Source organism: Scyliorhinus canicula, chromosome 15 (genome assembly GCF_902713615.1).
Source record: "Scyliorhinus canicula chromosome 15, sScyCan1.1, whole genome shotgun sequence".
In the NCBI taxonomy this organism is placed as follows: Eukaryota; Metazoa; Chordata; class Chondrichthyes; order Carcharhiniformes; family Scyliorhinidae; genus Scyliorhinus; species Scyliorhinus canicula.
This window is the reverse complement of record NC_052160.1, coordinates 96,789,188-96,814,846: the sequence shown is the minus strand read 5'-3', so window position 1 is coordinate 96,814,846 and position 25,659 is coordinate 96,789,188. Positions and strand designations below refer to the sequence as shown.

At 48.2% G+C, this 25,659-nt stretch overlaps 1 protein-coding gene across 6 annotated transcripts in view; it reads left to right on the top strand.

Annotated features, from left to right (window-relative positions):
• LOC119978443 (SAM pointed domain-containing Ets transcription factor) overlaps positions 1-25,659 on the top strand; it is a 110,202-nt gene that overhangs the window by 10,586 nt on the left and 73,957 nt on the right. For 3 of the 6 annotated variants that reach the window (XM_038820090.1, XM_038820088.1, XM_038820089.1), the window contains exon 2: positions 2,762-2,938. The gene's annotated coding sequence lies outside the window, so the exon portion shown is untranslated. Of the gene's footprint in view, positions 1-2,286; positions 2,939-3,588; positions 3,752-25,659 lie in introns of those variants that run through there. The other 3 variants (XM_038820093.1, XM_038820087.1, XM_038820091.1) reach the window with 2 other exon arrangements.

Sequence of the window (25,659 nt, the reverse complement as noted above, 5' to 3'; positions counted from 1 at the left end):
ACCCATCAACCCCTGCAAGTGTCCCAATGTTTGTTCTAAAGTCAGTACACTTTTTATGGATGTCCACAGGAGAAATTAATGATTCAAAGTTGTCACTAAGCTGTTGTCCCATCGACAGCGAGCCAGCCAATGCGGGCGAACGAAGAGTCCTGAAAATGCACCAGAAGCATTAACCCTATAAAGTAAGGGAATAGAAAGTGCAATTTCTCCCGTGACTGATCTGGCTGAGGTGGATTTTAATTATCGGCTGGTCAATAGTGAAGTAGGTGGTGGGTGGAGTGGGGGTGAGGACTAGAAAGGTCGCCTGGAGATTCATCCTTGTGTAGAGCATTCTTTCTCCTTTTGGCCCTCATGTTTTTTTTGATCTCAGCTTGCACACTGGAAACTGCCTCCTAAAATGTTGTCGAGGGTCCTGCTGACTTTACAGGACCCTGGTTTCCACATGAGAAATGCTCTCAAACTGGTTCCGGCTGCAAAGTGACAGACCCTGGCATGCCGGATCGGAGCCAGGAAAGGGGTCAGGAATTATTTTGTCCATGATTTTCAAGGTGTCTGGTTTCTGCCCATCAAAAACTAGTGAAATTCTCCCTCCCTGTCTCCTCCCTAAATTATTCTACCTCAGGCAGTGTAATTTGTCGAATCCATACCAGTCTGTCTCTTTTTGTTCCTTCGTTCTCTGGTGTTTGTAAAATATCTTCTTGGGCATCATTTAATAGATCCTTTCTGCTGTAAATCATTTCCTCCCCTACTCTTTTAAATCTTGGTACTCCATACTACAGTTTGCCTTCTCTCCATTTAAAAAAAATAAAGGGCGGAATTCTCCGACCCCCCCCGCAGGGTCGGGGAATCGCCCGGGGCCTTCGTAAATCCCGCCCCCATCGTGGCCGGAATTCTCCACCACCCGGGAATCGACAGGGGCAGGAATCGCGCCACGCCGGTCGGCGGGCCCCCCCCCGCAGCGATTCTCCGGCCCGCGATAGGCCAAAGTCCCGCCGCTGTCAGGCCTCTCCCGCCGACATGGTTTAAACCACCTCTGGTGCCGGCGGGAGCATGCGGCGACGGGGTCCTGGGGGGGGGCACGGGGCGATTGGACCCGGGGGGGTGCGCCCACGGTGGCCTGGCCCGCGATCGGGGCCCACTGATCGGCGGGCGGGCCTGAGCTGTGGGGGCACTCTTTTTCTTTCGCCGCCACTACGGCCTCCACCATGGCGGAGACGGAAGAGACCCCCTCCAGTGCGTATGCGCCGCTGGTGACGTCAGCGGCCCCTGACACTCCGGCGCATGCGCGGACTCACGCCGACCTTTCAGGCCTTTCGGCCAGCCCTGACACCGGTCAGCGTGGCGTCAAAGGCCGTTGGCGCCAGTTGGCGGAGCGGGAGCCACTCCGGCATGGGCCTAGCCCCTAAAGGTGCGGAGAATTCTGCACCTTTGGGGAAGCCCGACACCGGAGTGGTGGTTGGCACCACTCCGCTACGCCGGGACCCCCCACCCCGCCGGGTAGGGGAGGATACCACCCCCTGTTTCATCCTTTTCTACATTCTCTTTCAATTCCCCTCTCCCGAAAAGAATCGCCACCCACCCCCCATAAATCCAATCTTTTTCTACCCATAGATTGTGTGTGCCATTACCAGGTAAACATATGGACATAGGGATTAGGAGCGGGGGGAGGCCATTCGGCCCCTCGAACCTGGTCCGCTGCCGTTCAATAAATTCACGGCTGATCTCATTGTGGCCTCAACTTCACATTCTGCCTTCTCCGAGGCAATGTCCAGGGTGTGGGGGTGAAGGTGAAGCCATGCCCAATATTGGCAATCTTTGGGGTATTGGAGCAGCAGGAGTTACACATGGGGAAGGGGGCCAATGCCCTTGCTTTCGCTTCCCTAATCGCACACCGGAGAATCCTGCTCAGATGGCGATCAGCAGCACCACCCAAAGCTGCAGACTGGCTCGCTGACCTCTCGGGATTTCTCCACCTGGAGAAGATTAAGTACACCATCCGAGGGTCAGTGGAAAGCTTCCTGGATACTTGGGGGGCAGTTCGTCGGCCTGTTCTAAAACCTGTTCGAGGCCAGCAACGAGGAGTAAGCCAAGAAAAAAAAAAGATGAAGAACCAAAGGACTGCGCAACCTGGGGGTGGTGGTCGTGGGGGGGGAGGAAAATGGGGAAACCACAAGAGAAGAGGGAGAGTGCTGAAACCAATGGGGAGGGAGGGGGGGAGAGGAAGGGAGGATATCATAGACCGATCCAGAGGACAGCAAAATGTACGTACAGTTTGTCAAATGAAGGACAAAACAAACCTCTCTGTAAAATAAAGCAAATTAGCGCATGCAAGAAAAATGTAATGTATATAAGTAACGACTATTTATAGATATGAGAATAGCCAATAAAAAGATTTTTTAAAAAAGCAGCAATATTATTTCCCGTGCCCACTGCCCTATGGAGCCCATCAGTTGGGGAAAGCCTCAAGCATGTAGGCAGACACAGTGTGCGCCTTCTGCAGGGTCGCACTGGGGTGGGCACGACTATGGAAGCTGGAGGCGCCACCCCACAGACCATGTGCCATCTGAACCTTTAAGCGGCTACCTTTGCCCAGGAACGGTCCCACAAGGAAGCACTCTGAATTGCAATGCCCCATCGCAGGGGAAAAACGTGTTTTGCTCCGACTTGCTTCCTCGAGCTAACTGGGGAATGTGTTGAAGAGTTAATCACTGGCTGGGATACACAAATAGTCAACTGATGCAAGCCTATTGTGTTTGTACAGGTAAACAATGTGTGATTATAAATTCAGCCACTGCCTACAGCTGCTATAACTAAACAGGAAACATCAGTACAAGGTGTATTGTGGAGCTGTACCAGACACAGTCCTCAGCCAAGCAATCTGACGGTGGATACAAAGAATTCTTTTCTTTTTTCAGAAGGAGAAAGGTCCTGAGTGGTGGTGAGTCTGATGTCTATTTGTCAACATTCATTCATGAAAAGCAATAAAATGTATTAAAGCAGCTCTCAATATATCAAAGACCAAAGAGCAATTTTAAAAGCAGTAGCTTAGGAAAGACAGTTAAATTTACTGGTAAAACCTGTTGATTTTTTTCTCTGTATGTTACACTGTTTTATTTAATGGTCTCCTGTCTTTTGTATTGATCAGAATAAATGATATGCAAAACCCAATTTTGTCTTAAAATGCCGAAGAGTAAGTTGGCCGAGTGAAAAGTGTCTATATTTAGAAGTTGCATTAACTAAAAGGAATGTACGATACAGCGTAAAGAGATTTAAGTGGCAATGTGATTATAGAATCATACAGCATTGATGGAGGCCACTCGGTCCACTGTACCAATGCTGTCCCTTTCAAAGAGCTATCCAATTAATCCCACTACGCTGTGTTTCCCTGTGGTCCAGCACTTTATTTTTCCTTTTTGAGTTTATATATAAGTGATATCCCCATACTTGTCAAAACCAAAAGCAGGGAGATTTTGGATGTTGCAAACTGATTGTAACTGGAAAAGCTTGTTTTTCTCCTGTATTTCCTTTTACACAATTGCATCAGATATGCAGAACTGGGTCACGTTCTATTCCCACTCTCTTACACAGATAGAGGAGCCTCACTGACAATATATTGGACTTGGCAAGCCTTCAACGTGGATATTTCCTGCAGGGCAGAAAAGAATATTTGACTTGTCTCTGCCACTTTCAAAGAGGAAGGCCTGTGCTATTCAAAAATAGTGGGCTGCTCGTGTGTGTGTGTGTATATTAGGTAAGCACAGGATTCAGCTTGGCTACAAGGCATCACACAGTAGAATAACCTATTGGCACCTACCATTAGGGCTCATATGTGATGACTGGCCAGTGAAGTGGGGGGTACATAAGCCTGGCTGATAGCCAGAGAGTCAGCACCTTGAGGGGAATAATACTGGGGCAGAACAGGTCTGGTGAAGAAAATCGCTGAGAGTGTTAGCAGGAAATGCTTTCATTGTTGGCCAATTCTGCCTTTTCCCCAAAGTTCTACCTCCAGTTCTTTTTGGAACACAGTTAATAAATACAAATGTTTTGTATTTCATTTAACCATTCTGTTTTTGTTCATTGGTCAGTTAGGGCATCTCGAGTGTATTAGAGAATAATACACTTTCCGATGAGGATATTGTTTCTGTCCAGGGTTCCACAGGGTCAAAATATGACCTAAAATAGGGAGCTGAACTTTCAGAAACATGTAAGTGTTTGAAAAAGTAAATCCAGAAAACTGTTCTAAATTAAACTGAATGATATAGGCATGGGGCACAGGCTCAAACTTGTAACGGACACATTGGAGATTGATAACAGGCAGTTCACCCAAGTCTGACCAACACTCACACTAAGTGTTGAATAGACGAGTGGATACAGGGGTGAGGTGAACACTCCTATAGAGTCCTGGGTGTGGAGGTCAGGGTGGGGAGGTCAGGATGGGTGCACGGATTAGCTGAATGACATATTAATGCTGAACTCAAAACCACTACAACCATAGCAAAGTTCTGAATTATATCCTTGATGTTGGCACCATGTGCCTCTGCCATCTCCAATCAGCAGCAATGGATGTGCAGTTCCCTTCTCTCAGAATCCATCTGTGGGACTGAATTCTGATCGCAAGGCAATTACGGAGAAAGTAGGGCATTTGGCCCATCTTAATTCACCTGCTGCTCCATCCAGGCCACCATCTTTTGGCCTCCCCACCCCCACTGCACAGGTAGCACAGTGGTTAGCACTGTTGCTTCACAGGGTCCCGGGTTCGATTCCCACTTGGGTCACTGTCTGTGCGGAGTCTGCACGTTCTCCCCGTGACTGCTTGGGTTTCTTCCGGGTGCTCCAGTTTCCTCCTCCAAGTTCCGAAAGACGTGCTTGTTAGGGAAATTGGACACTCTGAATTCTCCCTCTGTCTACCCGAACAGGGGCCGGAGTGTGGCGATTAGGGGTTTTTCACAGTAACTTCATTGCAGTGCCAATAACTCGCATATCTTATTGATCAAACACTCCCTTCTCCCCTCTTAGGGACTGCAACTAAAATTAAACCGCTCTTTGTTGTATTAAAATTAGGAACTGAAACTCTCTGGGTGGGCAGGGAGAGGAGAGGGACATTTTCTTTGAATAATGCGTACTCACCCTACACATTGGAATACGCACCACTCATTTTCAGAAATATGTATCTGTGAAATATAAATTGTTAATCTGGATCCAAGGGATTAAGTGAGCGTATAGGATCAATGTGAGCCAGCAGGGAGCCAGGTGAACTGACGGGGTCAATAACTTGGCCTTTGCTGATTTGATATTCAAAGCCCAGTTGTACCCACACTACTAAGCATCTCGTATGTAGCCCATTTGGAATAGATAAAAATCCAAAAATAAGGTGGTGTGTGCATGTGTATTTGAATTGGAAACAGGATTACACACAAGTGTGGTGACTTTAAGGTGCAGCCAAGCACCATCAAGGATCACACTGAAGAATGACTCCTTTCCATAACTGACAGACTACTTTCTTTTGAACCCCATCTGAGTAGGAGACAAACCCACCAAGGGAGATGGGGAATAAACTGTAGGGAAGAAACTGCCGTGGGTGGGTGTGGATTAACAGGTTATGCACATTGATTCCAATTCTCTTTCCACGCCTAGTGATGTGCTGGAGCAGAATTTTGTCTGCTTCCATAGCTAGTAATTCCCAGAACAGGTTGCTAATCTATCGCCAGGGGGTTTATAGCTTGAGGGGCACCACGCCACATTAAACGTGGCTGATCAGGAGTCTCTCCCACTCTTACTACTGGCCATTGGCGTGTTTGGAAGGATTTGCAGGTTGACACTCAACCTGTTTGGCCGCGTTATGAAGGCACCTTCCTTGGCCATCAAGTCCTGGGTGGGACTCAAACCCGGAGCTCCTGACTCAGAGGCAGAGACGCTACCCACTGCCCCACAAGAGCCCCCGATTCATATTGATATGTGATCATTAAAGTCAGGCATTAGAATCAATTTCCACTTTTGGTAACAATGTAAAATAACCAGATGATCAGGTTTGTTTTAGTAGTGGGCACTGTTAGCGGTAAAATCTTGTCTTACATGTTGCTGTTATTCTAACCCACCAATGTATTTATTGGAATGGTCACATTCACCCTGTCACCGTCAGGCAATCAGGGAGAAAGCTCAGAAGATGAAACAATCGCTTGTTAATCTCCAACAGAGTTATCCCTGCATTGGTGCGGTGGCAATCGGATCCCTTTCAACTGAGTTTTGATTTCATTAGATGACATTTATGTAGCTGGAAAGTTTGTTGTTAGAGGAAAATCATCTATTGCTTTAAAGGCGTGAGATGGAATTATTTACTTTAGGCTGTTCCTGGAGCAGGTACACAGTGTTTCACCAGTTATGGCCCTGTCCCAATTAATGCTTTTAAGAGCTCCCATAACTGAATTGTTGCTCTTTCAAGCTTTTTTATAGATAGTTCGGCACAAACTATTTTTTGCGGGTAACGCAACATTGTTTTGAGAAATAATAGTCAGAATCAGCTTGGCACTGCGCTGGGCCATGCCTCATGTTGGAATCGAGGCAGTATGGCAGCTGCAGCTTTCCGTTCGCACCCACATGACCCCATCCCCAGGCGGCTTTTTTGGGGCAATGGCGACAGAGCCTTGAGGCCGCAGTATGGCAAAAAACCCATTCAGAGCACGACCGGGAGACTCACGGACCTGTAGGTACATTACATGGGCCCCAGAATGACAGAATTTGAGGAGAGGATTTACCTTTTGGCCTGGTTCGGATCATCCTTATCCAGTTTTTCTTCATAGATAGAATGTTGGAAATAGAATGACAATCAAATCGTTGCTGGCCCCCAATTCATGGATGGTCTCGTCCCTCAGTTTCTGCCATATGGTCTACATGTGACTGGACAGGCTGATTCTTGGCGTGCAGATCTTTGGACACATGTGGCAGTACACGGGCAATCGGATTGGGGGGGGAGGGTAAACTCGCTTCCTTTTCTTTCCTTCTCTTCCACCATTCAGCCTCATCATGAAGGCACTTTGTCTCAATGTTTGAAGCAGCTTGATGGATGGGTTGTCGCCATTTTGAACAACCGGTTGCAAGCTCCTCCCAGTCGTTAATGCTAATGCTGCCATGCTTCAAAAAGAACCTCAGAGGATCTTTGTCCCGTTTTCTTTGTCCTTCCCCATTAGCGAGTCGAGGAGTCAAGACTTGACAGGGGAGATGCTTTCCGGCCACCCGGACGCAGTGTCCAGTTCATCAGAGTTGATTTGGAAGGGTTGGAAAGGATCTCCAGAGCGCACAGCCTCTCCACCACATCAAGGTGGTGATCCGCGGAGGAAAGTATCAAGTACGAGTGAGTTCAGAGCAACCTAAAATGATTGCAAACGAGAACCTGCAAAAGGTCTTTTCAATCATTCTATTTTTAGAATGCACCAGTTTCCCAGGCTAATTTGAAGGTGCTGCACCCAGTGACAAGAGAGGTGGAGGTGACCCCTCTTCCTTCATCCTCTCCGCTGAAGGAGGTCGCAAACGTAGAAACCAAGGAAATAGACTTCTGAAGTGAAAGCACACAAGCTCCTTTCTAGTTTAGAATCCTCTAAATGCCATTCATTTTCCTTCCAACTTGATCTTCTTCTCTCCTTTCTTTTGAAGGGTGCAAACTGTGACTGGGGTGATCTTCAACATTCACCCCGACAGCGAACAGAGTATGTCCACCAGTTGCTGATCTCTAGGTGTTGATTTGAATAGCGAGTGACAGCATCTGTTCAACTGGGGCACAACAGCTGAGTCCACATGATGGGCACACACAAGTACTCGCCAGCAGGGATAGACTCTAATGGTAATTGGGATGATTGCCCCCTGATTAGTCCAGACCCACAGCAATTGTGCCCCAGCTGTTGAGATCAGTTAACTCAGCGCAGGGACAGAATTAAACCTGCTAAGAAAAAGTTTTATTCATTTACAGGGTGTGGGCGTCGCTGCTTAGGCCAGCATTTAGTGCCCATCCCTATTTGCCTTTCAGAATGCGATGGTGAGCTCCCTTCTTGAATCACTGCAATCCCTGAGGTGTAGGTATACCCACAGTGCTGTTAGGAAGGGAATTCCAGGATTTTGCCCCAGCGACAATGAAGGAACGGCGATATATTTCCAAGTCAGGGTGGTGAGTGACTTGGAAGGGAACCTCAAGGTGGTGGTGCTCCCAGGTATCTGCTGATCTTGTCCTTCTGGATGGTAGTGGTCGTGGGTTTGGAAGGTGTTGTTTAAGGAACCTTGGTGAGTTACTGCAGTGCGTCATGTAGATGGTACACGCGGCTGCCACTGTTTGCTGGTGGTGGAGGGTTTCAATGTTTGTGGGAGGGGGAGCAATCAAGCGGGCTGCTTTGCCCTGGATGGTGTCGAGCTTCTTTAGTGTTGTTGGAGCTGCACTCAACCAGGCAAGTGGAGAGTATTCCATTACATTCCTGACTTGTACCTTGTAGATGATGGACAGACTGTGGGGGCCAGGAAGTGAATTACCTGGCGTAGGATTCCTAACCTTTGACCTGCCCTGGTAGTCACAATATTAATATGGCTAGTCCAGTTCAGTTTCTGATCAAATGTAACCCCTAGGATGTTGGTTGTGGGGGATTCAGTGATAGTCATGTCATTGAATGTCATGGGGCGATGGTTAGATCCTCTATTGTAGGAGGTGGTCAATGCCTGGCACTTATGTGGTGTGAATATAACTCGCCACTTGTCAGCCCAAGTGTGGATATTGTCCAGGTCTTGCTGAATTTGGACATGGTCTGCTTCTTTATCTGAGGAGTCGCGTATGGTGCTGAACATTATGCAGTCATCCACGCGATCCCCACTTCTTACCTAATGATGGAAGGGCGGTGATTGATGAAGCAGCTGAAGATTGTTGGTCCAAGGACATTACCCTGAGGAACTCCTGCAGTGATGTCCTGGAACTGAGGTGATTGACCTTCAACCACCACAACCATCTTCCTTTGTGCCAAGTATGACTCCAACCAGCAGGGAGTTTTTGCCCTGATTCCCATTGACTCCAGTTTAGCTAGAGCTCCTTGATGCCATACTTGGTCAAACGCTGCCTTGATGTCAAGGGCAGTCACTCTCACCTCATCTCTGGCATTCAGCTCTTTTGTCCTGTTTGAACCAAGACTGTAATGAGGTCAGGAGCTGAGTGACCCTGGCGGAATCCAAACTGAGTGTCTGTGAACAGGTTATTGCTAAGTAAGTGCCGCTTGATAGCACTGTTGATGACTCTTCCCATCACTTTGCGGATGATGGAGAGTAGACTGATAGGTTGGTAATTGACTGGGTTGAATTTGCCATGTTTCTTGTGTACAGGACATACTTGGGAAATTTCCACATTGTCGGGTAGATGCCAATGTTGTAGCTGGGACCTCGCAAAACCAATTGTTTTTCAAAGCCAATTTAAAAGCCATTTATGAGTGTAAAGCATGGCTTTGTCTGGGTCATGAAATGTTCTTCAACTTCCTGTAGACGTGTTGTGACAACAACATTTGCATTGATAATATCAAAAGGATTTTCCCCAAGTATGAAATTAAATAACTAACAGGAGGAGATGGCTCCATAAATGTCCCCATCTTCAATGATGGGGAAGCCCAGCACAGCAATACAAAAGACAAGACTGAAACATTTGGAACCATTTTCAACCAGAAGTGCCGAGTGGATAATCCATCTGTGTCTCCTCCAGAGGTCCCCGGCATCACAGATGTCAGTCTTCAACCAATTCAGTTCACTCCATGTGATATCAAGAAATAGCTGAAGGCACTGGATATTGCAAAGACTATTGGCTCTGACAATATTCTGGTAATTGTACTGAAGACTTGTGCTCCAGACCTTGCTGCTCCCCTAGACAAACTGTCCCAGTACAGCCATGACACTGGCATCTACCCAGCAATGTGGAAAATTGCCCAGGTATGTCCTGTACACAAAAAGCAGGACAAATCCAATACGGCCAATAAATCCCATCAGCCTAATCTCCATCATCAGTAAAGTAATGGAAGGTGTTGTCGACAGTGAAACAAAGTGGCACTTACTTAGCAATAACCTGTTTACAGACGCTCAGTTTGGGTTCCAACAGGACCACTCAGCTCCTGACCTCATTATAACCTTGGTCCAAACATGGACAAAATAGCTGAATTCCAGAGGGAGGTGAGGGTGACAGCTCTGGATATCAAGGCAGAATTTTCCAAGTGTAGCATCAAGGAGCCCAAGCAAAACTGGAGTCAATGGGAATCATAGAGACAACTCTCCACTGGTTGGAGTCATACTTGGTACAAATGAAGATGGTTGTGGTTGTTGGTCATCACCCATCTCAGCTCCAGAACATCGCTGCAGGAGTTCCTCAGGGTAGTGTCCTAGGCTTACCCATCTTCAGCTGCTTCATCAATGAACTTCCCTCTATCATAAGGTCTGACGTGGGATGATCGATTATGATCGTGCAATGTACAGCACCATTCATGACTCCTCAGACATTGAAGCAGTCCATGCCCATGCACAGAAAGAGCCCGAATATATCCAGACTTGGGATGACAAGTGCCAAGTAACATTTGTGCCACGCAAATGCCAGGCAACGGACATCACCAATTAGAAATAATCTAACCATTTTCCATTGGCATTCAATGGCATTACAGTCATTATCTTGGGGGTTACCATTGACCAAAAATGGAAATGGACTAGCCATATAGATACTGTGGCTACAAAAGTCAATCAGAGGCTGGGAATTTTGCAGAAAGTAACTCACCTCCTGATTCCCTAAAACCAGCCACCATCTTCAAGACACAAATCAGGATTGTGATGAAAAACTCTCCAGTTGCCTGGATGAATGCAGCTCCAACAACACTCAAGACGTTCGACACCATCCAGGAAAAGACAGCCAGCTTGATTGGCACACCTTCCACACTTTCAACATTCACTCCCTCCAACACCGAGCCAAAGCGGATGCAGTGCGTACCATCTGCAAGATGCACTGCTGCAACTCACCAAGGCTCCTTCAACAGCACCTTCCAAATCCGTGAACTCTATTATCTGGAAAGGCAAGGGCAGTAAATGCACCCAGAAGCTGCCGACCCTCTTGCACCTCTCTTCATGACCCCCACCTTGTGAACCCCACTGCCCAGGCATTGTATCTACCTGTGGCCTAGGTCACTCAGCAATTCTCAGATTCCAGTGCCTGTCCTTCCAGCAGCAGCTACCGCTTTCCCAGTGTCGCTGCTGAGCAGAAGAGCTGCCAGCCTTTGATTGGCTGGTAGCCACCAGTAGGAAAGACTTCTGCCCTTGGTGGGTCTTGATTCCAGGGCAAGGCTCTTGGCCGGGCTGGCCACTGCCTGATTGGCCTGTAGTTCGATTGGCCTTCTCGAAAAGAGGCAGTGTGGGTCTTTTGCTGGCTCTCCAGGTGACAGGCAAGACTCTAATAATATCTTAACAACGAACCGCCTCAGGTCCTGTTTAATATGCAGATACGTTTTGTTACGAATCATTGTCATATAGTTTCACAGTAACTTCATTGCAATGTTAATGTAAGTCGACTTGTGACACAAATAAAGATTATTATTAGTCATAGAACTTTACAACATATTGTGTCTGCATTGGCAATCAAGCACCAATCTATTCTAATCCCATCTTTCAGCACTTGGTCCATAGCCTTGCATGCTGTCTAAATGCTCATCTAACTGCTTCTTTAATGTTGTGAGGGTTCCCAGAGCTACGATCCTTTCAAGCAGTGAGTTCCAGATTCCCACCACCCTTTGAGTGAAAAAGTCTTTCCTCCAATCCCCCCAAAACCTCCTGCCCCTTACCTTAAATCTATGCCTCCTGGTTGTTGACCCCTCTACTAAGGGGAAATGCTTCTTCCTATCTACCCTATCTATATCTCTCATAATTTTGTACACCCCAACCCTTCAGCCTTCTCTGCTCTAAGGAGAACAACCCCGGTCTAACCAGCCTCTCTGAACTGCACACAGTACTCCAGCTGTGGCCTAATGAGCATTTTATACACCCCCTTCATAACCACCCTGCTCTTATATTCTATGGTAAGAAGTCTTGCAACACCAGGTTAAAGTCCAACAGGTTTGTTTCGAATCACTAGCTTTCGGAGCACAGCATCTTCCTCAGGTGAAGGAAGGAGCAGTGCTCCGAAAGCTAGTGATTGGAAACAAACCTGTTGGACTTTAACCTGGTGTTTTAAGACTTCTTACTGTGCCCACCCCAGTCCAACACTGGCATCTCCTTATCATGGCTAATATTCTATGCCTTGATTAATAAAGACAAGTATCCCATATGCCTTCTTAACTGCCTTATCTACCCGTCCTTCTGCCTTCAGAGATCTTTTTATTTTGTGTTCCTTTGCTTTGTTAGCCCTCTCAAAAGGCACCACCTCACACATCTGCCCATGTAGACCAGCCCATCTATATCATCCGTAATCTAAGGCTTTCCTGCTCATTATTTACAACATCACCAATTTCCATGTCATCTGTGAACGTACTGCTCGTACTCCCCCTTTCCCAATGAGACCATTAATGTGCACTACAAAAAGCAAGGGTTCCAGCATCGATGGTACATCGCTGGACACAAGCTTCCAGTCACAAAAACATCCTTTGACCGTTACCCTCTGCCTCCTGCCACCCGGCCAATTTTACTTGATGCTAAAGAATGTTAAAACAACCAAGAGAAAGTAACATTTAAGTAATAAATGAAATCCAGGGCAATAGGAGATAAAGAAAGAAGAGAGACCTTCACAGTTAATTCCATCCATCTGCTGGTATTTTCCTGGAGGGCGGAATTACCTGAGCAAACACCACACACCTATTCATAACGTGTTTTTGGACGTGTGCCAGACCGAGAAGAAAATAATGAGCAAACATGAATCCACCTATTATGCAAAGCAAAGTACCTTCACCTGATGTAACTAATCACCCACAAAGTATTTCTCCCACAGAAAACCCAGCATAAATTTTAACTGGACAATTGCAATTGTATTCAGATTATTTTATTACAATATATAAGGAGCACAGTCCTTGCTAAGCGGAAAGTTGCATGCTTTGAAATTTTAGGAGTCTATTTGTTAAACTGTTGTGTAATGGGGAACGGTTAGATACAATAGTGTTCACCTCCCCTTGTATGTATTGTATGTATATGACTAATGTACTGACTGCTGGTTATTTATTTTACCCACTGTATTCTTAAGAAGATGTTATCCCTCCAGGCTGGTTTTTGAAGCCAAGGGATAATATTTTGTCAAATGTATCAGCAATCATGACAATCCTGTAAAATCTGACTGGTAGACCCAATAAAGCTGATGACTTTAAAAGGGTTCCAAAAACAAGCATACGCCAGGTCGCATGACCTGTACCATTCATCACCCTGAGAGAGAAGGATTGTGGGTCCAAACCCCACTCCAGTGACTTGAACACTAATTCCAGGTGGAGACTCCAGCTCAGTGTTGAAGGAGTGCCAGACTATTGGAAGTGCTGTCTGAACCAAGGCCTCCAACTGCCCTCCTGAGTGTTTGTAACAGATTCCATGAGATAATTTAACAAAGAGCATTGGAGTTCCTTGCCAACATTTATCTAACAACCAAAATGACTAAAATAGATTATCAACTTGTTTCCTGTTCTTTCACGGGATGTAGGCTCCACTGACTAGGCCAGTATTATTTGCCCATCCTTAATTGCCCTTGAGAAGGGGATGGTGAGCTGCCTATTTGAACTACTGCAGGCCCACATGATGTAGGTACACAGTGTTGTTCAGGAAAGAGTTCTAAAATTTTGACCCAACAACAGTGAAGGAACAGCCTAGTCAGGATGGTTAACAGTCCATCCATTTCCTACAGTGCAGAAGGAGGCCATTCGGCCCATTGAGTCTGCACCATCCCTCTGAAAGAGAATCCTGCCCAGTCCCACTCCCCCGCCCTATTCCCATAACACTAGCTAACCTGCACTTCTTTGGACTGTGGGAGGAAACCGGAGCACCCAGAGGAAACCCATGCAGACACAGGGAGCAAGAGCAAATTCCACACAGGCAGTCACCCAAGGCTGGGACTAAACCGGGTCCCTGGTGCTGTGAAGCAGCAGTGCTAACCACTGTGCCACCATGCTGCCAATGGTGCGTAGCTTGGAGCCATTCTTTTTTAAATTAATTTTTATGGGATGTTGGCTCCGCTGGCTGGCCCAGCATTTGTTGTCCATCCCTAATTACCCTTGAGAAGGTGGTGTTGAGCTGCCTACTTGAATTGCTACAGTGCTTGTGGTGTTAGGGAGGGGGGAAGTTCCAGGATTTTGACCCAGTGCCAATGAATGAACGGCGATATATTTCCAAGCTAGGATGGTGAATGACTTGGAGGGGAAATTCCAGGTGATGGTGTTCCTATGTATCAACTGCCCTTACCCTTCTAGATAGCAGTGGTTGTGGGTTTGGGAGGTGCTGCCTAAGGGACCTTGGTGAGTTCTTGCAGTGCATCTTGTAGACGGTACACACGGCTGCTACTGTGCATCGGTGGTGGAGGGAGTGAATGTGTGTGGAAGGGTGCCAAACAAGCAGACAGTTTTGTCCTGGATGGTGTCGAGCTTCTTCACTGTTGTTGGAGCTGCACTCATCCAAGCAATAGGAGAGTACTCCATTACATTCCTGACTTGAGCCTTGTATGTGGTGGACAGGCTTTGGGGAGTCAGGAGGTGAGTTATTCGCCGCAGGATTCCTGGCCTCTGACCTGTTCTGGTTAGTCCAGTTCAGTTTCTGGTCAATGGTAGCCCCCAGAAGTTTGATAGTGGAGGATTCAGTGATGGTAATCACATTGAATATCAAGTGGAGATGGTTAGATTCTCTCTTATTGTAGATGGTCATTGCCTGACACTTGTGTGGCGCGAATGTTACTTGCCGCATGTTAGCCCAAACCTGGATATTATTCAGGTCTTGCTGCATTTGCACGTGGACTGTTTAGTGTCTGAGGAGTTGCGAATGGTGCTGAACATTGTGCAATCATCAGCATACATCCCCACATCTGACCTGATAGAACCATAGAACTTCTACAGTGCAGAAGTAGGTCATTCGACCCATTGGCTCTGCACTGACCCTCTGAAAGAGCACCCTGTCTAGGCCCACTCCCCCGCCCTATTCCCGTAACCTAACCTCTACATCCCTGGACACCAAGAATCAATTTAGCATTGGAAATCCATCTAACCTGCACATCTTTGGACGTTATGTTGGACGGAAGCTCATTGATGAAGTAGCTGAAGATGGTTGGGTCTGGGACAGGGCCCTGAAGAACTCCTACAGAGAAGTCCCAGGACTGTGATGACTGACCTGCAACAATCACAACCATCTTTCTTTATGATAGATATGGCTCCAACCAGTTGAGCGTTTACCCCCTTGATTCCCATTGACTCAATTTTTGCTAGGGTTCCTTGATGCCATTGTTGGTCAAATGTTGCCTTCATGTCAAGAGCAGTAACTCCCTTCTCACCTCTGGAGTTCAGCTCTTTTGTCCATGTTTGAAGCAAGGCTGTATTAAGATTAGGAGCTGAGTGACCCTTGGCGGAACCAAAGGTTCCGAGTGAGTGAGTGCCGTTTGATAGCATTGTTGATGACTCCTTCCATCACTTCACTGATGATAGAGAGTAGACTGATAGGATGGCAATTGGCTGGGTTGGAATTGTCCTGCTTTTTGTGTATGGGACATACCTGGGCAATTTTCCACATTGCCAGGTGGTGCCATTATTGTAGCTATACTGCTGCCCTTGTACTTTGTGGTGGTTGTAGCTGCACATTGGGAAGATGATATTGAAGGAGCCTTGTTGAGTTGCTGCAATGCAGTTTGTAGATTATTAATCTTACCTCTGTATACTAAGCACTTATGGCTGTTTGTGGGAGCTCACTGCACACAAATCGGCTGCGATATGTCCTATGTTACAACAATGGCTACATATTAAAAGTATTTGATTGGCCACATTGCTTTTTTGGGATATCCTAAGGTCATGAATGGTGCTGTAGAAATCTGTCTTGCCTACTATAGACAAGCTGTGCAGCACCAGCTGGTAAATTAAACTACGGGTCCACCAACACTGATAGTTCTCCCACCCTGTTCTCCAGCGCACTTTGGGATCAAAGGTTAAGAGCTGCAGTGTTGAAATTGGGATTATGAATTTGCCCCAAGCAGTTCATCACTTGTATTGGGAAAGCACACCAAATCTGATTTGCCGGCCATCCAATATGAAATTAACGGATGGTAACTCACAACCTGTAACTTCTCCAGATCTGCTCATTCCACTTCCATTTGGCTTCAAGGCCGTGTCATCATCTTTTATAAAAACAGAGAAGGCCGAAGGGATTCAAGTAGTGGTACAGGACTCAAAAGGTGCTCAGCCTTGTTTCAAAGCCCTCCGTGGCCACACCTCTCCCTGTATCTGTAAGCTCCAGACCACAAGCCTTTGAGATCTCTACTCTCCTCCAATTCTGACTCTTGTTCATCACCAATTGTAATCGTTGTACCATTGGCAGCCATGCGTTCAGTTGTCTAGGCTCTAAGCTCTGGTATTCCTTCCCCTACAGGTCTCCACCTCTCCACCACATTTCTTTCTTTTAAGACCCTCCTTCTAACCTAATGCCGCGATTTAACAGGGGGGAAAAAAAAAGAGTCCTGTTTTGGGTGGGTTTAGCAGGGTGTTTCTTGGTGCCTGCAGCTCTGAGAATGGCCCCGATATCAAACGGGACTCTTTTGTTTTGGCCTCAATGAGGAACGGCCCTGCTGAGGCCAAATTTACCTTAATTTCCAGCTCGCCGGTGCAGGAAGAGGTCATGGCGGCATTTTTAAATGCCGCCCCAGTCTCTTGACCCCCCCTCTCAGACTTCCCACTGGGACCTACAGACTCCCCCAATGCGCCAACTTACCTTTTAGGGGGCTCTTGAGCCCCCCCCCCCCCCCTCCCTTCACACCACCTCATAAAGACAGGGCTCACCTGGGCCCAATCCCTGGCACAGGTAACCTGGCACCCGGGCACCTTGGCGCTGCCTGACAGTGCCCCTTCCAACCTGGCAGTGCCCCTTCCAACCTGGAAGTGCCCCTTCCAACCTAACAGTGCCCCTTCCAACCTAACAGTGCCCCTTCCAACCTGGCAGTGCCCCTTCCAACCTGGCAGTGCCCCTTCCACCCTGGCAGTGCCCCTTCCAGCCTGACAGTGCCCCTTCAATCCTGACAGTGCCCCTTCCAACCTGACAGTGCACCTTCCAGTCTGACACTGCCCCTTCCAACCTGACAGTGCCCCTTCCACCCTGACAGTGCCCCTTCCAACCTGGCAGTGCCCCTTCCAGCCTGACAGTGCCCCTTCAATCCTGACAGTGCCCCTTCCAACCTGACAGTGCACCTTCCAGTCTGACACTGCCCCTTCCAACCTGACAGTGCCCCTTCCATCCTGGCAGTGCCCCTTCCAACCTGACAGTGCCCCTTCAACCCTGACAGTGCCCCTCCCACCCTGACAGTGCCCCTTCAACCCTGACAGTGCCCCTTCCAACCTGGCAGTGCCCCTTCCAGCCTGACAGTGCCCCTTCAATCCTGACAGTGCCCCTTCCAACCTGACAGTGCCCCTTCAATCCTGACAGTGCCCCTTCCAACCTGACAGTGCCCCTTCCAGTCTGACACTGCCCCTTCCAACCTGACAGTGCCCCTCCCACCCTGACAGTGCCCCTTCAACCCTGACAGTGCCCCTTCCAACCTGGCAGTGCCCCTTCCAGCCTGACAGTGCCCCTTCAATCCTGACAGTGCCCCTTCCAACCTGACAGTGCACCTTCCAGTCTGACACTGCCCCTTCCAACCTGACAGTGCCCCTTCCACCCTGACAGTGCCCCTTCCAACCTGGCAGTGCCCCTTCCAACCTGACAGTGCCCCTTCAATCCTGACAGTGCCCCTTCCAACCTGACAGTGCACCTTCCAGTCTGACACTGCCCCTTCCAACCTGACAGTGCCCCTTCCAGCCTGGCAGTGCCCCTTCCACCCTGACAGTGCCCCTTCAACCCTGACAGTGCCCCTCCCACCCTGACAGTGCCCCTTCCAACCTGACAGTGCACCTTCCAGCCTGACAGTGCCCCTTCCAACCTGACAGTGCCCCTTCCAACCTGACAGTGCCCCTTCCAGTCTGACACTGCCCCTTCCAACCTGGCAGTGCCCCTTCCAGCCTGACAGTGCCCCTTCCAACCTGGCAGTGCCCCTTCCAACCTGGAAGTGCCCCTTCCAACCTAACAGTGCCCCTTCCAACCTAACAGTACCCCTTCCAACCTGGCAGTGCCCCTTCCAACCTGGCAGTGCCCCTTCCACCCTGGCAGTGCCCCTTCAACCCTGACAGTGCCCCTTCCAACCTGGCAGTGCCCCTTCCAGCCTGACAGTGCCCCTTCAACCCTGACAGTGCCCCTTCCACCCTGACAGTGCCCCTTCAACCCTGACAGTGCCCCTTCCATCCTGGCAGTGCCCCTTCCAACCTGACAGTGCCCCTTCCAGCCTGGCAGTGCCCCTTCCAACCTGACAGTGCCCCTTCCAGCCTGACAGTGCCCCTTCCACCCTGGCAGTGCCCCTTCCAGCCTGACAGTGTCCATTCCACCCTGACAGTGCCCCTTCCAGCCTGACAGTGCCCCTTCCAACCTGGCAGTGCCCCTTCCACTCTGACAGTGCCCCTTCCAGCCTGACAGTGCCCCTTCCAACCTGACAGTGCCCCTTCCAGCCTGACAGTGCCCCTTCCACCCTGACAGTGCCCCTTCCAGCCTGACAGTGCCCCTTCCAACCTGACAGTGCCCCTTCCAGCCTGGCAGTGCCCCTTCCACCCTGACAGTGCCCCTTCCACCCTGACAGTGTCCCTTCCAGCCTGGTAGTACCCCCAGGTACCCTGACAGTGCCAAGATGACAGCAGGAGTGCCAGGGTACCACCCTGCCCAGAGGCAGGGGTTTGCGATGGCGTGGGAGACCCTTGTCCCCAGGTGCCTTTACTCTTGGTCCACTTTTGTGTGACCTGTACTGAATGGTGCCATGTCAAGGTCTCCCAAGCACAGAAGTTTGTTTACCGTCCCCGGGAGCATCGGACACCAACACATTTAAGTGAGCAGTTAACTATGTAAATCTGGATCTCGCCTTCGCTGGGTGAGATTTAAATCATGGCGTCTCGCAAGAACTTGTTGAGATGCCATTCATGAGATTTAACAGCCTCGTCGCGTTACTGAACCGGCTGCAATGAAGCTGTTGGATTGTCCCCATATCTCGTTGACCAAACTACCTAATTATCTGGCTTGGTGGTCAGATTTTGTTTGCTAACCCTCCTATGAAGTACCTTGGGACATGATATGATATTGAAAGTGCTATACAAATGCAAGTTGTTGTTATTTTATTTTTGAAAGCACAAGATTTACTTCCCAGGGAGATCTGGGGCATGTTACCCCAGCCAAATTTGATTTGTGACACTTTATTTGATGCACTTTCCAGATCTTTGAAGTCTACAATGGATCAGATGATTCATGTTTCCCCTCCGCAACCCTCCTGGTTGGTGTGCTGCTATGAATAAATAATCATTATTTAAAACGGCCATTTAAAGTATTAATAACAACAAGAACATTTGATCTCGCTGTTCTCTAATACAAAGAAACAGCCATTAAAGGAATCCAAATGTGTCTTTCATCTGAAACAGGACCAATTTTTAAGACAAATATTTGGAGCTGAATTTTTTGCTAGGGAGGCAGGAAGCAGAGGTTAGGACTCTTTTCGGGTCTCGAACCCACGCCTGGTGGGAAATTAATTATAGTCAAGATTTTCAAGTGGGTGAGTACTTAATTGGCTTGGACGGGTAGCCTGTCCAGTTAGGGGTAAGTGGGTTCTCCATGGTGGGAAACCAGTCAGGAGCCTTCCCCAGCTTCACAGAAGCACTCAACTGCAATAAAAGGTACGTAACTGGGAGGGTGCTTCAACAAAAAGGTGGCTCTTTTTAAAAACTTTAATACAAAGCACAAAACCTAGCTGGGCTAGAATGATAGGAGTTGTTGCGGAGTGGAGGGAGCACCACTCGAGGGCCTTTGGCTCTATCCCTACCCAGGCAGGCAAGAAGGACCTGCACACCGAGCCTTGTGCTGGGTGTTCCCTCCAGGCAGTTAAACTGGTGCCCCTTGCATCAGGAAATTTTAACAAAGCTCTTAATGAGCCTAATTACCTGCCCTCCTTGTGAGGGCAGGCAGCCTTTCGAGATCCTTAATCCATGCTGGCCAAAATGGTCAATATTGGGAATGGGGTTGGGAAAGAGGCACGCCTGCAGAGTGTGATGAACACAGCCCAACGTATCACACAAGCTTGCCACCCTCCCATTGATTCTGTCTACACCTCCCGCTGCCTCAGAAAGGCAGGCAGCATTGCCAGTGACCCCTCACACCCAGGCTTTGCCCTCTTCCAGACCTGCCATCAGGCAGAAAATACAGAAGCCTGAAGACCCACACATGCAAACATAGGAACAGCTTCTTCCCCACAACTACTGGACTCCTCAACGACTCTCCCTCGGATGATCTGTTCCCTGTAAGAACACTATTCACGATGCCCCATGCTGCATCTGCTCATGTATTTGCTTTGTTTGGTCCTAGTTCCTCACTGTAACCAATCACTATTTGTCAATGTACTTTGTCGATTATTCTTTTGGTCTACTGTGTACATACTGTATACGTTCCCTTGGGTGCAGGAAACAGCTTTTCACTGTACTTCGGTACATGTGACAATAAATCAATCAATCAATCAATCTATAGGTCTGGTAATTTTTGGGAACGCCTCTGTTGCCAGCATCGGTGGGGCATGAAAATTTAGCCGCTGATCTACAGCTCACTTTCAAATGCCAAACAATTTCAAAACTTATTATACATTGTGTGCTTTGAACCAAAAGGAGTGGAAGGGTGAAGCACGTTGAGCAGGGAGGCTCCTTATTTCCTCCTGTCATTCTATCAGTACTTGCTGTCTAGGAAGGACCCATAACTCATTTTTCCCTCCAATATGGAACTGTTAGAGGGCAGGAGATACTCCGCTGCACAAGAACATAAAAGCCTAGGAAATAGGAACAACAGTGGATCATAATATCCATTGAGATTGCTTCACCATTCACTAAGGTCATAGCTGAACACCAACTCACCTTTCTCATCATATCCCTACATCCCTCAATTCCCTTTGTGCTCAAAATTTGATCTCAGTTTTGAAGATACTCAACAACTAAACATCCATAACCGCCTGGGGCTGAGAATTTCAAAGATTTGCAACCTGCTTAGCGCCCACATTTCTCTTCTTCTCAGTCCTAAATGATTGAGCCCCTATTCAGAAATGATGAGGTCTGTCAAGCCGTATGTCCTGTCAAGGCTATGGCCTGTCAGGTCCTGTTTATAAGCCTGCTCCACTCAGACTCTCTTCACCCCACTCGCATCCCAGGAATCAATCTAATGAACCCTCACTGCAAACCACCCCCCACCCCATTCCACCCACCTAGGCAAATGTATCCTTCCTTAGGTAAGTAGACCCAACCTGTAAATAGTATTTCAGGTGTGGTGTCACCAAAACCGTACATAATTTCAGCAACAGTTCCTGACCCTTGTCTTCCAACTTCCTGAAATAAGGGCTAACATATGATTTGCTTTTTCCAATTGCTTGCTGCACCTATATGTAAACTTACTGATTCTTCGAGTGTGGCACGGTGGCGCACTGGTTAGCATTGCTGCCTCACGGCGCCGAGGACCCACGTTCGATCCCGGCTCCGGGTCACTGTCCGTGTGGAGTTTGCACATTCTCTCCGTGTCTGCGTGGGACTCACACCCACAACCCAAGGATGTGCTGGGTAAGTGGATTGATAAGGTTAAATTGCCCCTTAAATGGAGAAAAATGAATTGGGTGCTCCAAATTTATTTTTAAAAATTTACTGTGATTCTGTGCAAGGACACCAAGAATCCCTCTTAATCCCAGCATCTACTGGTTTCTGATCTTCGGGAAAATAATCTGCTTTTCCATTGTTCCAGCAGTGTGGATACTTTTACATTATACTTCATTAGTCACCAACTTGCCCAATCACTCAGCTGACACTGCATCCGTCTTCCCCTTCGCACTGACCTGTTCCCCCCCCCCGCTGTGTGTACTCCCTGCCACTGCTTCCTGCATTAGTGTTGAGTGGTCAGATGGTAGCAGTAGTGCTTCAGCGTGTGCCTTGGCTTAGTATTTGTAATCTTGCCTCTCGGTCATAGTAAAGGCTGAAGGTTCAAGACCGACTGCCCTGATGTGGGTGTAAAACCTCGGCTGATCCTCCAGGACAGTCCTGAAGGAGTGCTGCACTGTTGGAGGTGCTGTCTTTTGGGTGAGGCATTACATTCTGCCTCATAGATAAACGTGAAAGAAGATCCCATGGCATGATTTTAAATGATGTTGTTGTTTGTGGAAACTTTCTGTCCTGCCACATTGCTTACAATAGCAAATACACTTCTGAAGTACTTTATTGGTCATAGAGTGTTATGGGATGTCCTGAGGTCACAAAAGGCACTGTATAAATGCAAGTCTATCTTTCTTTAATAAACAGGCGCCTGTCTGGTCCTGGAACATTACTTGGGACAGAACATCCTTTTCCTATAGTGATAACATTATGCCGCTTACACTTCATCTGGCTGAGTTACAGAAGGCTGAAGTTCCATCATTATATTCTCTGTAAAAGTGTCACTTTCCAGTTCTATTTTAATGAATAGCACAGTTTGTCTGTGCTTTAATTTGTATAGTTAACGTTGGCTTTGACACTCTTTTCTGTGATGTGATCCCATTCGCATCACAGCACGGTAGTACAGTAGTTAACACAGTTGCTTCACAGCTCCAGGTCCCAGGATCGATTCCCGGCTTGGGTCACTACCTGTGCGGAGGAGTCTGCACGTTCTCCCCGTGTCTGCGTGGGCTCCCTCCAGGTTCTCTGGTTTACTCCCACAATCCAAAGATGTGCAGGTTAGATGGATTGGCCATGGTAAATTGCCCTTAGTGTCCAAAAAGGTTAGGTGGTTTACTGGGTTCCGGGGGATAGCGTGGAGGCGTGGGCTTAAATAGGGTGCACTTTCCAAGGGCCAGTGCAGACTCAATGGACCAAATGGCCTCCTTCTGCACTGTAAATTCTATGATTCTATAAAAAATTCCATGATTCACACACAGTTCGGCAGACCACATCTCCAACCTTCGGTTTGGTCTAAATTACGTTCATCTGTGCAATGAAATGTCAGCATAGCCAGCTGTGACAATTTCCATTCCAGTGACAGATCTAGTGACAGCAACTTAGCACTCCAGGATCAGATATAGCACAGTTAGATGAAGGATGATGCTTCTTTTGATCAATCTCACATAGATGCCAACCTATAAAACTCACGAAAACTGACAAGCAGGCTGAAACAAATCTGACCGTGCCTGAAAAAAAAAATCAAAAAACATGCACAGGACAACCGAAAATTACACCGTTTATGGTCATGCCCACTACCCTAAGGTAACTAAATATGTTTAGATTATGTTGGCGTTCAGGGCTTTAAATCAGGTTTTGAGGATCCTGATGAAATTTGCTTCCATGTAAACCTCAATGGCCTGACCCTATGATATGTGAAAGAAAATGGTACGAAGTGAAGTGAGATAGGCTAACTTAAATTGTAGCTGAACCCCATGTCCCTAATCAGTTCCGCAGTTGTCTGACGACCCACTGCCGCTGGGCCAACTTCCTGGAAATTCTTCCCCAAGAGCGCTATGGGTTTACCTACACCACACGGACTGCAGCTGTTCAAAGAGGGAGCTTAACACCACCACCTTCTCAAAGGCAATTAGGAATGGGCAATAAAAAAATGTTGGCGCATGAACAAATTTTAAAAAAATTAGTAAATCTTAAAGTATGCAAAAACCTATACCTGCAGAGCAGCTTTGAGCAAACACCCACGATTTTGTAATCCACTTCCTCATTCATACCACTTACATGGCGCCTACTAATAGTTTCACTGACCATGCCTGGCTCTTGTGGTTAGAGTAGGTTTTGGTAATGTGGTTCACCATTGCATGCAATTTTAAAATAACAAATTTTCATGGCGGCTGGAATCCTCCAATGCTCTGAGGTGGGGAATACCCTTTTTGGCTTGGATAATGCATTTCCGTCACTGATAAACAAGGTGGATGAGTTTGCAAATCTGGTGAAAAAAACAATCGCTGTTTCATCCTATCACTGTGGCTTTATATACTTACTGCTTTACCCCATATCCATCCATGTCCCCTGGTTTGATTCACTCGATCTTTTCCCAGAACTTCTGATTATTTTTCCCCCTATGTGCCACACTCTCCTCCATCTCATTCCCCATTAATCAGCAAGCCATAATTGAAATTAAAATGAATTGAATGACTTGGTGCAACATATGTTGGTCCATTAAAGCACATTACAGTACAATGTTAAATGGTAGTTAATGCTGATCAAAGATTTATACAGTTTGAGCATCCCTTGGGGCCCAGTGTGTATCGGATTTTGGAATTTTTCGAATTTCTGAATATAATTTTCGAGGGGGCGAAACGGCCTGTTCCTGTTCTTATGAAGACTGATTTCTTGGGCGGGATTCTCAACTACCCGGTGGGGCGGGGGGTCCCGGCGTAGCAGAGTGGCGCCAACCACTCCGGCGTCGGTCCTCCCCAAAGGTGCGGAATTCTCCGCACCTTTAGGGGCTAGGCCCGTGCCGGAGCGGTTGGCACCACACCGACTGCCGCCCAAACCGGCTCCAGTGGCCTTTGAAGCCCGCCGCCCGGCATCGGGGCTGGCCGAAAGGCCTTCACCGGTTCGCGCATGCGCCGGTGCGTTAGCTGCCGTCAGTCACCACCGGCGCATGTGCGCTGGGGGATTCTCTTCCGCCTCCACCATGGTAGAGGCCGTGGCGGTAGCGGAAGAAAAAGAGTGCCCCCACAGCACTGGCCCGCCCGCCGATTGGTAGGCCCCGATCGCGGGCCTGGCCACCGTGGGGGCACCCCCCCGGGGTCCGATCGCCCCGTGCCCCCCCAGGACCCCGGGGGCCCGCTCGCGCCGCTGATCCCGGCGCCACCAGAGGTGGTTGGAACCACGGCGGCAGGAGAGGCCTCCCAGCGGCTGGACTTTGGCCCATCGCGGGCCGGAGAATTGCTGCAGGGGACTCGCCGATCGGCGGGTGGTGTTTCCCGCCCCCGCCAATTCCCGGGGGGGCGGAGAATTTCTGCCACGGCGGGGGTGGGATTTTCGGCGGCACCGGGCGATTCTCCGACCCTGCGGGGGTCGGAGAATTTCGCCCCTTGTCCCTGACATTTATCAGTCTCACCTATACGATGGCGTTCTGACACATTCAGAAAAAGCCTGGGACCTGTGCATGTGCAGCGTGTTGGGATCTGCGCATGTGCAGCATGTTGGGGCCTGCGCATGTGTGGCGCATTGAGACCAGTGCATCACCCAGGAGTCTTCCTAGAGCCTTGTGGAATTTCCCACTCGTGACGTCACATCGGCGCTCAAACAAAAGTGCGGATTTTGGAATTTTTCGATTTTCAGAATTTTGGATATAAATTCCTGCATAGTAAAAATGTTTGAACAGTTCGATTGCTTTATACGGCAATATTTTGACATTTTAAATGCAAAGCAAGATGGA